The following is a 12,714-nucleotide window of genomic DNA, read 5'->3' as shown; positions in this document are numbered from 1 at the left end:
GAGACATGGCTCGGGTTTCGGGATAACTTCCCTCCTCAGTGGAGAAAATAGTTAGGGGTGGAAAAGAGGGCCGCCAAACATCCGTCAAAGGCCTCGTTACCCGCACAGGCACGCAGGTGCGTCGTCCAGGAGCTCGTCAGCTCGAAGCTCGAGGGAGCCATATTTGTAGACCAATCGCAATGGACCGCACTCCGCTAGCCCCTCCTCCGGGTCGCCCCTGGGGAAGCTGGTACATGGAGTTCTGGAGTGGTTCACCCCATTGGGTGCAAGTCAGTACTTGTTGAATTGATGATCTCTAGACCCTGTCCTTTGGGGCAACTTGCTGGTGTGACGAGCAGTGTGCGACCAACTTTTGCATAATTTATTACGGCTCCCTTGAGCCAACGGGCTGACGAGCCTTGGATCTGCACCTGCGCGCCATGAGAGGTACTTGACCTGTTTTAATTACATTTTGGCAGTCCACACGGCACCCCTTTACACTGACCTGCTCCCTGCTGACGAGAGGCAACTACCTCGAAACACGTGTCCAGGGATGGCTAACGCAACACATACTGTTCTTTTTACACATCGTGGCATAGGCGTACCCGCCGTCGCCACTACATTTACCACAGTCCTTTGGGGCAACTTGCTGGTGTGACGAGCAGTGTGCGACCAACTTTTGCATAATTTATTACGGCTCCCTTGAGCCAACGGGCTGACGAGCCTTGGATCTGCACCTGCGCGCCATGAGAGGTACTTGACCTGTTTTAATTACATTTTGGCAGTCCACACGGCACCCCTTTACACTGACCTGCTCCCTGCTGACGAGAGGCAACTACCTCGAAACACGTGTCCAGGGATGGCTAACGCAACACATACTGTTCTTTTTACACATCGTGGCATAGGCGTACCCGCCGTCGCCACTACATTTACCACAGTCCTTTGGGGCAACTTGCTGGTGTGACGAGCAGTGTGCGACCAACTTTTGCATAATATACATATATGTGTATGTACTTTGTGGGCTCGGGGGATCAGCCCTAGGACTTGTCTACTTCTGCTTAGGGACTTTTTTTCTGTTCAACTGCCTCTTTTTAACTTTATTGATAGAAAACGACCAGCAGAGGTCAGTAAAATACCAGAATCACTTTAGCATTCTCTAGATTCCAGTCCATAGAAATTGTCTTCCACAAGCACTTGTAGACAATAATATTTTTTTCAAATCTTGTATTTTCAGTGATATGATCACCGAAGGCCCTGATTTTATATTAAATACAGAGCTTTGGACTATACTATTTCCCGCTGAAAGGCAATATTTCTCTCCATGTGTTCCCATACCTGGTGTGTCACGCAGTTTGGTGCTTACTTTCCCTCCATGTTAAAGAACAGTAGTTGTTTCAGCACCCAGGCCAATGTGCTGCATAGCTAAATACATATAAGGTCCCAAAGGCGAGACCGATTACATTGCAAAAGCTTGTTTTCTGTATCTCTTGGGAGCCTTGAGGCCAGCAGCAACAATACTCTACCATGTCACAAAAATGAAAATAAAGATTGACTAGGTAAATATATTTGCACATAAAAATGTTTAATGTAAAGAACTTTGGATACAAGCTCTGTAATTTCGTTCACAGTCTTTACCAGTGTGGTGACTGTGTTATGCTAATTTGTGAATTATTATTCTAAAACAACAGCTTTTGCTATCATTGGCTCAGTGGGGAATTATCAGTACAAAAGAACAATTTGTGTCACGGTTCACATTTGTGTTCATTAAATTACCTGGGGCTTCCTGAGTGATGAACAGAATAACGTCACAGCCCAGTAGGAATGAGCAGTGATGTTACGGGACTTAGATGGCGGCATCCTCGTTCCAGGCAGAAGTTAAGACAAAACTAATTAAATGGGGATTGTTTTTGTCTCAGGCACGCTTTGTGCCTTAGATAATCCGACAGGATTTGAAGTAATGGAACAAAAGTGCATGTTATTTACATGATGCAACTACACTTTAATTAGTGTAGATAACAAGGCAGCGGATCATAATAATTCGTTAGTAATCAGTCAAGAAAGGTGTTGTCAGTATATCATTAATGCAGGTGTAGACATTGTGCGACAGCCTGACAAAATAAAGGGGCAGATTTATGACGACAGGCGCATCCCTGCAAATCAGCAGTGATGCGCCAGGTAAGATGCGTCACGCAAGTTTACCCTTGCGCCACCATAGATGCACCGCATTTACTATGCAGCGCATCGTGGCGCAAGGATAAACAGATGCGTGACGTGTCTCCCGTCGGAAGGGTAGCGCATTGCTGGAGTCGTGTCGCAAGCGCGACGCAAATCCAGCAATGCTCGTGGTCTGCCCATACATAACGTGGTGCGTCACGCATAAGGTTTTGACGCAGCGGCGTCGTAAAAGTGACTGAGTGGAATCTTGTAGATTTCACTCAGGCATTTTTCCGAGGCTTTACGGCACCGGACTGCCACCCCTGCGCCGGAACGCCCACATGAAACCTGACGCAGGTTTCATGTGGCGCAGGGCTTTACAACGTGACTCCTCTCCCTAAATGCGTCACGTTGTGAATAGGGCGCTACGTGGCGCATGGTTTACGCCGCTGCTGCGTCACAGAAGTGACGCAACGGCGGCGCAAAAGTGGCGCAAGGGGCTCGTAAATCTGCCCCAAAATGTTTGTCCTCCTCATTCAAAAACATGGGTGATTGGAAGAAAAAATCTCGCCACTGATCCTCCTCAACTTCATGCGGCCAGATCAGCAAACAAATAAAAAAATGTCTGCATGATAAGTGTAAATCTGTTGGGAAACTCTATAGAACAGCGCTGAAAATCATCAGTCATCGTTATTGATTGATTGAGTTAGGAGGGCCTTGATGCAAATAATTAAAATGCAAACATTTAATTCAAGATAATGCAAGAATATATTGGCAGATGTTTTAAAAAAATATAAGGTGGTTTGCTGCTGAGTGTACGAAAGAGGAGATACAATGCATCAAAGAGGGCTAGAAGAGCTGGCTGCTGGGAGAGGGGGAGACAGGCACGTATCTCGGCGGAAGCGCAGAAAAGACAATTTATTCAAAAGGTGAGTGTGACTTTGAGTGCTTGCATAGCTCATAATATAAGGTCAAACGTGTTTCAATGCAGGATCATCTCACTACTGTGCTACTGTGCTACTGATTTGATACAAATCATGGATGTGAATTTCCTCCGCCTCCTGTTGGCATTGATATAGCCTTTGTGTACCCAGTCTCTAGCCTTTCTTTCTTGACTCGTATTGGTGGGTGGTCATAAGCCCCACTGGGTGGTGTTGCACCTAAGTGGCAGAGCTCCTAACTCACCGTTTCTACTGCTTATGTTGCACGGTTCAATAGTGGCCCTGCAGGTACCATGCTCCAGCAGGAGTTGGGTGATTGATCACAGGGTCGCTTCAGCAGTCCATGGTCTTTGGCAGTGCTGGTCCTCTGCTCAGGCTGGGTCAGGCAGCTGTGACTTGACTCCATAACAAGTGATCCTTGGAACAAGGGTTCACATGGAGCTCATCTCAGAGAGCAATCTATGGGGCATATCAACAAGGACTTTATCTCTGCTTTTTTGGCTTTAAAAGCCAAAAAAGCAGAGATAAAACTAGCACCCTATCAACAACAGGGTGCTAACACGCAAATTCGCATGTTAGCACCCTTTTACTCTACGCTTCCCCTTGCATCTCTAATGAGATGCAAAGGGGGCGTTCCAGAGTAAAATAATAGGAGAAATGTCGCTAAGCGACATTTCTCCTATTATCAAGAATGTCGCTAACCCTGTTAGAGACAAAAAAAGCAGCGCTAACCGCGGTTAACGCTGCTTTTTTACGTCTGCTAATTTTCAGACTTAGCCATGATATCCTATGGAAGGAGGATATCATGGCTAAGTTTTCCTGTCCCTATCAACAAGGTAACGTGTGATTATCGCTGGGTTTCCAGCGATAATCTCACGTTAGCCTGTTAGCGTGTAGATTTTTATCGCTATTGAGATAAGCGTTGCTAATAGCACGCTATCTCAGCGATAAAAACTCACGCTAGCCGGCGATAATTATCCTCACGCTAATAGCGCTGAGCGATAATTATCGCCGGTTGTTGTTGATATGCCCCAAAATTCGTACAGACCTTTCTGTGTAGAATCAATCTTTATTCCAACATTCTAAATTGAATCAACATTGATATTTAGTTTAAGAATGTAAGATTGTAAAAAATATTGAAACACAGACAGTATTTTTCGAAAACCATGGTGCAGTCAAATCGAGTTTTATTGAAAACCAATTTTTTTTTCAAGATTTTAATCAAAAAGCACTTTGTGAGTGATAGGAAGTTTCTTAAAAAGAAATGAAAAAAGGGGAAAAAATGAATAGACCACTGGTGTAAAGAAAAAACAAAACTGAACAAGGGAAACACAGTGAAGGAAAATGTGAGTATCAACAGTATGTTGGTTACTGTTTATCAAAGACATCAATTTAGATTCACTACAATCACAGAGACAGGGGATTAATCAGTGTGTCACAATTATAGAAAACAGTCTGTCTTTGTACTCCACAATAATAGTGGATGCTGCTATCTTTCTGTATGTTGAAGGCCTGTGATTAGTATGAACATTGCCTTTGGGAGGTGGAATATCATTTCCATCAATACCTGCCCACCCAACTAAGTCCAAATAATATACATACTGCAGATTATTAATGGATGGTTTCATGTTACAGACATTCACTTATGGAAGAAAAGAACCTACTTTGAAGACCTTTTTTCTCACCTTATCAACAATGACCTTAACATAAATGTGTGATCTTCTTTATATCTTGGTAGGTATACTATAAATCTACCTTGTTTATGGCACTCTCTTTAACGTTGGGTGGAACTAGTCTTGAATTAAACTATTACCACCCTCACAATAAATATGTATATCATTAAAATATACATATCATCTAATGAAACACAGGACACCGTAAATTTTGCTCTCTGTCTCCCTTCCCTCTTCCGCTTTAAAATCTTTTCCTTGTCTGCTTGATATGTTAAAAAGTATATTGGGAGGATGTTATATAAAAATAAAACTCTGTGTTTTAAAAAACTCATTTACATTGTATGGCCTAGTAGGATATTATGGACATGAGGAATATCAGTATAACCTCTGCTATGCATATGTCAGGTCATATTTACTCCTGAAAAATTATAAAATCATAAAATTATGAATCTATGTAAACACGTCTATTTTAATGTAGGTTTTGTTTGTTAGATTGTCATCTAATTTGTGAAATTTTTAGTGTTGTATATATGTGTATTTATATTTGTATGTCTATGTATTTTTAACAGCCCTGAAGAAGTCCTGTTTCAGGACGAAACGCGTCGGCTGTGTCGCATTGTAATGACCATTATCGATTGAACTTGGAATAAAAAGACTAAATCAAGGAATTCCTATCTGTCTCTTGAATTGGACTTGAGCTATATTTATTGTTATGTCTTTACTGTTCTTTACTAAAGTGTGGTGCAACATTGATATTTAGTTTAAGAATGTAAGATTGTAAATAATATTGAAACACAGACAGTATTTTTCGAAAACCATGGTGCAGTCAAATCGAGTTTTATTGAAAACCAATTTTTTTTTCAAGATTTTAATCAAAAAGCACTTCGTGAGTGATAGGAAGTTTCTTAAAAAGAAATGAAAAAAGGGGAAAAAATGAATAGACCACTGGTGTAAAGAAAAAACAAAACCGAACAAGGGAAACACAGTGAAGGAAAATGTGAGTATCAACAGTATGTTGGTTACTGTTTATCAAAGACATCAATTTAGATTCACTACAATCATAGAGACAGGGGATTAATCAGTGTGTCACAATTATAGAAAACAGTCTGTCTTTGTACGTGTCGACAGCGTTTCGACCCATAAAGGAATACATGGGTCTCATAAGCAATGTTCCCTCTAATTTTTTTCCTCTGTGTGCGGCAGTGATGTGTCTCTGTGCGCTGCAGCCATGGCTGTGTGCGCCAGGAACCAGACCGCGCTTGTGCGCAGAGCCAAATATCACTCCACACGTTTGCTTTAAAAAACTGAAAAGACGGTGCATTTCCACACATACAACCCACGTTAAGGGGCTTAAGGCAGATTTGCAACGACATGACATGAATTGGTTACACAGGCAAGTACACTTTAGGTTTAGAAAAGCACAAGACTCCAACGGCTGAGGGTCCATAGACTGCCTGAAGTACATGCAGTTCTCCAGCTGAAAATGCCATTATAACGGAATGGTCAGAATGAAATTAGGGGAGAAGAAATTAGATGGGCCATGGGGAGAGCCTGCAAGCTGACAGGGATAACTGACATACTTTAGTTAGAACCTTCCAGGACTTAGTGCAATCTCATAATATCCCACATACCCTACAGTGGAGATATGCTCTACTGGTGCACCCAATACGTGGAAAACTGGGCCCATGACCTATCTACATACCACAGTCCCCAATTCTTCAATATCTACTCACCTGGAAGGAATATGGTGGGACAGATTCTGGCTTATATGCAACTCTAATTGCTAAGCTCTTCTTGCAAGCCACCTCAAATGCACTTCATAATTGGAGAGAAGTGCAATTACAGACACAATTCTTTGAGGGGGATTCGGAGGAGCCATTAGAAAAACATGATTGATGGTTAAGGGAGGCCCGTCTGAAAGATAGTTATTTTAAGATACTACATCAATGGCAGTGGACCCCCAAAAGACTCTATGCCTCCTTCTAACCCAACCTTTTTTTCTCTCCTTTTCTCTTTCATGTGTCTTGCTTCTCCTTTTGTCTCTGTCTCCTCCCATTGCTCCCCTCGTCCTCTTCTTTTTGCTTTTCTCTTCTTCTGTCCTCACCTCTCGTCGCCTTACTTGTTTTTTCTCTTTTCCTACTTTTCCTTCCTTTTCTCTAGTTTTCCCTGATCCTTCAATCACACAGGTGATCTTTGTTTCAATCATCGCCTTGTCTCATCCCTTTCCCCTTATTCCATTTATCTCTCCCTCATTTTGCCCTTCTAACTCTCCTGTCCATTAGCCTTTACCTCCCTTTCACCTCTCCTAGAGGCCCTGTCCATCCCTATCACTCCTTTCCTTTTATTTCCCTACCCCTCTCTCTTTCCTCACTGTTTCCGTTCTCGCTCCTGGGAAGCATAGACTGTCAACTCGTGGAAATGAGAGTTAGTGAGAGAGACTGTGCCTAATTAAAAAAATAACAAGCACAGGGGCCCAAAGATTTTCTCAGGGGCCCGCTGCAGGAGCAGCCGAATGCTGGAGTGGCTAGACTTGTGGATAACTAATGTCTGTTTTTTCACCCCACCCCCCCAACACTGCTTGTCTCATTATCTCCCTCTCAAAGGTGCATTTTCGTTTATGCTTTCTCCTTTTTTTACAGTTTTCCTATCCCTTCTTCTTTTTCCGTCTTTATCTCGTACTCCGTCTGAAAAATGAAAAATGTGTCCCATTCCTCTAACAAGCATTAAAAATGCAATAGGTCTCGCCTTTTTTTAAGTTAAAGCCATGTGCTTTGCTATACAGTACCATTAGCAAAGCAAATGGCTTTAACTTAATCAAAACCGAGACCTATTGCATTTTCAATGCTTGTTGTTTCTGGACCGGCACTTGTTTTTGCTCATCCAACTTCGACCTTGAGCAAGAGCAAAGAAAACACAAAAGGGATAAAGAAGGAGGAAGAGAAATTTGGAAAATCAATGACTAAGTCAGAAAACAGGGAGGAAAAAGGCCGTATAAGAGCGAAATAAAGGGACAGGGAGTTTCGGATGGTGGATGGAAGAACCATAAGGCAAAATCAAGACTTCGGTAAATTCCTGCAGCTGCACAGGGGATTTGGAAGTGCTAAAACAACACCAAGTTTGTTTTCAAACTGGACTCTTTCAGGCACTCTAATGGTGGTTTGGGAGATGGATCATGGCATGATTGTATTATTTAGCCAATGTAGGCACACACTAGCAATTAGTGATGGTGGTGTAATAAACATCTGCCATACTGTGCCAAGAAACCCTCGGGCGCACATTAGAACGAGAGTTTAAGCTATTGGCATTGTAAATGACAATGCCTTTCATTTATGTTTTAAAAACCAACAGGTAAATAAAAGCCATTGACTTTTTCAATGTCAATAGCTCAAACTCTCACAACTGCGAGACCTATTGCATTGCAAATGCTTGTTCGCTTTGCAAGTGGACGTGGTCTCATTTGAAATTTCCAGACGTGCTTACTGGACTCGTCTGCTATAATCGTCATAAAAAAAAACATATAGGAGTCCAATACAAAGACATGCTGGTTGCACACACAGGATGGAAACCGGGACCCATCGAATGCACATGCTAATACGAACACACCAGATTCATATCCTGAAACATCCAAATTATACAAAATCCACACGTTGTCGAAAATTATCAAAATTACTGTTGTTGGCATATATGAGGACAACTGTCTGCAAATGCAAGTTAAATGTAAATGAATTCCGTCAGAGATGTTACGCAAAAAACAACGTACACTTGTGAAAAGATTCTACCATTTGCATGTGATATTGCGGATATTTCAAACTTGTGCCCAAAAAACTGACAAGCCTAGATTTTTATATAAAACACCCCACTATTGTCACAAAACCCAATTTAGCCATCCTTTTAAACAGCTGATCCGGTGTGAGCACAGTAAATGATACGATTTGTAATTATTTTTCTTTAAAATCAAACAGATGTTGCCTATTATAATTAGAAAGTACCTTCCATTAAGTTATTGCAAAAGCAGTAATTGCGTCTCCCAGATGGAGGTGAAGGGGAGCTCAGAGTAAGTCACGGACAGCATAAAAAGATATTTAAGGTCAGAGCAGAGGTCCCGGCCCTTCACAACATAAACGCCATATGAACAGTGGACACTTGGCCTCGGAGGGGTGGTGAGGTGGGAGGGGATGCACAGGGAGATTCAAGGAAAGCAAGGGGCCTGCGAGCAGTGTTGTGGGGGGTAAGGGGAGCCACTGGAAGGTAAAGCGAGGGACGTTGTTTCAGCTAATAAGTAACAGTAAAAACACCAGCATTTGCAATGCAATAATTCGCGCAATTGCGAAATTTTGAGCTATTGGCATCGTAAATGACAATGCCTTTTCTTTTTGCTTTTGTTTTTAAAAACATAAATAAAACGCATTGTCATTTAAAATGCCAATAGCATTAGCGAGAGTTTAAGCTATTGGCACTGCTGTCTCTCTCACACACCATGCTCTCCCTAGGACACACACACACTGCTGTCTCTCACACTGCTGTCTCTCTCACACACCATGCTCTCCCTAGGACACACACACACTGCTGCCTCTCTCACACTGCTGTCTCTCTCACACACCATGCTCTCCCTAGGACACACACACACTGCTGCCTCTCTCACACTGCTGTCTCTCTCACACACCATGCTCTCCCTAGGACACACCCACACACTGCTGTCTCTCACACTGCTGCCTCTCTCACACTGCTGTCTCTCTCACACACCATGCTCTCCCTAGGACACACACACACTGCTGTCTCTCACACTGCTGTCTCTCTCACACTGCTGTCTCTCTCTAGGACACACACACACACACACACACTGCTGTCTCTCTTACACTGCTGTCTCTCACATACACTGATGTCTCTCTCACATACACTGATGTCTTTCTCTCTTTCCCTCAAACACACACACTACCTCAGGCATACACAGCTGCCTCTCTCCCTCACCCATACACAAACAGAGGCTGCTAATGTGGAAATATCTGTTTAATACGGCGATGGCTAAATTATGAGAAACGCTTCCATGTGGCATGGCAGAGGAGCAGTGTTCTAGCAGAAAAGAATTCCATACGGACATACCCTAAGCGCTAGATAAGAGAATTCTGCAGTCCTGGTGCTGATGGCACATCCTGTGCAGCATTCAGGTGCCCGTATTCCTAATTTTTCAATCACTTTATAGGAGTAACTGAAGAAATGTACTGTCAATAACGTATTTGCAGTAAGTTAAATATCTAGTAAATAAAGAACATTGCTTATATGGCTTCCAGAAAAACCCTGACATAACATTTTTTGGGAGCACAATATTGATCACTTTCGGATATTAAAATATGAAAAGGTGCTTGAAACCATATTGTTGGAAGTCTGCTCTTTGGAACTTCGGCACAACAGAAACAATACAGCCAAGAGCGTTAAAAAAATAAAAACAGGAGGCACTTACTCGTCAGTTCTATGCAGAATGTGTGATGCTTGTGTCATGGAACAAACAGCATACACTAATAAAATTGCTGAATATACAGTGATACAGGCGACGGCATGACTGCACTCTTAAGTCGTTCGGCAAGTGATTGGCCTCTTATACACAGCAAGCGGGGTTTGGTTAAATTACTTCCGGTACATCAACAAAAGAGTAGAGCAAGTTTAAAAACACAGCGTGTTTTTAAACTTGCTCTACTCTTTCGTTAGAAAAGCGCGGTGCGGGGAAGACTGTGGGCTTTTGAAAAGGAAGTAGAAGTGACTTTTCTCAGAGTGCAAATGAGGGCCGGAGTGCTTTTGGTAGTCCGGGAACCATTGGGAAGAGGAGTCCAATACGACAAAGCTCATTGACATGCAAATGGTCTTTTAAAGACCCGTGAAGTACTCGGTGCGGGAACCTGGGTCAGCCGGGCTGACACACGACGGGGGTGTGGGGGGCTGAAGCAGAAGCCCTTTAAGCACAATGGGCTTTGCACGCCTGCAAGCACCATGTCTCTCCCCCTGCCTCACGCCGGGATTTCGCGCCGCTCGCGTTTAAAAATACGGCGGCGCGAAGGGTCTTGTAGGGATGTCTCGCAGTGTGCGCGCCAAATGCAGGACACTGCGCGCTGCGGGTGACCGTCGTGCGCGCGCGCCCGCGCGCGCAGGTTAGTGGGAACAGTGCGCATAAGTACTGTAAGTTGGCTGGGGATGTGAAGGGTCTCATCCTCAAAGTAGGAACCCTCTCAGGAATTGAAACCAACTGGGATTGGTTAGTGAAGGGAGAAAGTCCCTTAATTGTATCATGAAGAGTACAGGAGCCGGGATAGATAATGAAGATGCTTTGGGAGTGAGCCGTCTTCATAGACCACATCTCTGACCAGGAGAGCAATTGCTAAAAGAATTGTTAAAAGTAACTAAAAGCAGACAAAATAGGAACACTAGTTGGCCCTTGAAGGGTATCGTCAATTGATCAGAGACCAGCGTTATTGCTCCTCTACTCTCATCAATACAATTAAGGTATTAAGCTATTACGGGCCCATTAAGGCCTCACCCTCACCCTGAAAAGATCTACATTCCAAATTAAAACAAGCTACAGGCCATCTGATAATAGGGGCAGATTTCAATTTAATTCAAAAATTTGCCCTCAATACATCTTGCTTAATTAAGCATCAGGATAAACCCAAATCCATCAAGGCCCTAGAAGCCTTAATTCATGATTTTGCACTTATAGATCCATGGTGGATGCGCCATTTGTCTGCTGTGGCTCTTGAGCTCTGTTGTAATTTTTTTTTTAAGTTTTCAATGTTTCTTCTGGTGCCAAAACAACCACAGGAGTACACTTTTAAGGCTGCTGGACCTCAGGGAAACACACTTAAATAATCAATTTTCCATTTTTGGATACGTTTAGCAGAAAAAGGCCTCTTGCAGCTTGTTGTGTGCCTTTAGCCACACAGAAGGGCAGTGAACTGACCCATGGAGTCCACCTATTTTTCCTGGATACAAGAGGAAGCAGGTCCACTACTTCAGGGCCCTCTCAGGTCACAGACAGTAAGTCCAGTCTTATTCTGACCCAGGTCCTGAGAGAGTTTTAAGGTTGGTTCCTTGGGTGCCACATATATGCCTTGCTCAAAGCTAGTGGGTGTGGATGACTACTGGGTGTTCCCTAACCAATGTGGCAAAACTGCCTGAGGGCAGCCCTAATCATGATTCCAGACGTTCCTGTTTGCCCTGCTGAAGACAGGCACAACATATCATGTGCCAGGGCAATGTCAAGATTGCTGATGTTTTCAGACACACAAAACCTAGACTTTGAGGGCTGTGGTATGTATGGGAGTGTCATAGGGAAATCACAAGTGTCCACCCACATCTAACACTAAAACCCAGTTTGAAGCAGACCCTGGTTTCACAATAAAACAAGAGACAGGAGTCTAATAAAACAAAGCAGGCTGCCTCAGTGATTGGACAAGAGATACATATTTTTTTTTAAATTTATTTAAACAAATGCAGCAGTGCCATTTTATCTTCAATCGAAATAATAATTCATATATCCTCAGATTACCAACAGTCTGCATTCGAAGAAATATTAACACTAGTATTACCACATAATATAAAAAGGCCACCTGGAGCTCCCATCATGCTCTGTGGCTGAGATGGCTTTCGGCAATTGAGGGCATCCAAGATAGCAGGTGGGGTGCGGAGCTCAGCGCTTAACCACTCCCTGAAGAAAAATTAAACACAGTGGGGCTTATTTACAAGGCCCTTGCGCCACTTTTTAAATAATTTTTAACATGGGAAAAGTGACACAAAAGTGGCGCAAGGGGCTTGTAAATCTGCCCCAGTGTCTTTTTGGCTTTTTCGGCACAATATCAGCTTTCATTTAAAAATGAGACTAGAGCCCTTTGGAACTTCTGAGCTTTTGAAGGAGCAAGATTAATTATTTGCGAATCCAGGGGCAGCTCCGATAAGTCTATCCCCTCTCACTTCCCCGCAGC

The sequence above is a fragment of the Triturus cristatus genome, chromosome 12 (genome assembly GCF_964204655.1).
Source record: "Triturus cristatus chromosome 12, aTriCri1.1, whole genome shotgun sequence".
Taxonomy (NCBI): Eukaryota; Metazoa; Chordata; class Amphibia; order Caudata; family Salamandridae; genus Triturus; species Triturus cristatus.
The sequence above is the reverse complement of the archived record's forward strand: the minus strand, read 5'-3'. Positions refer to the sequence as shown.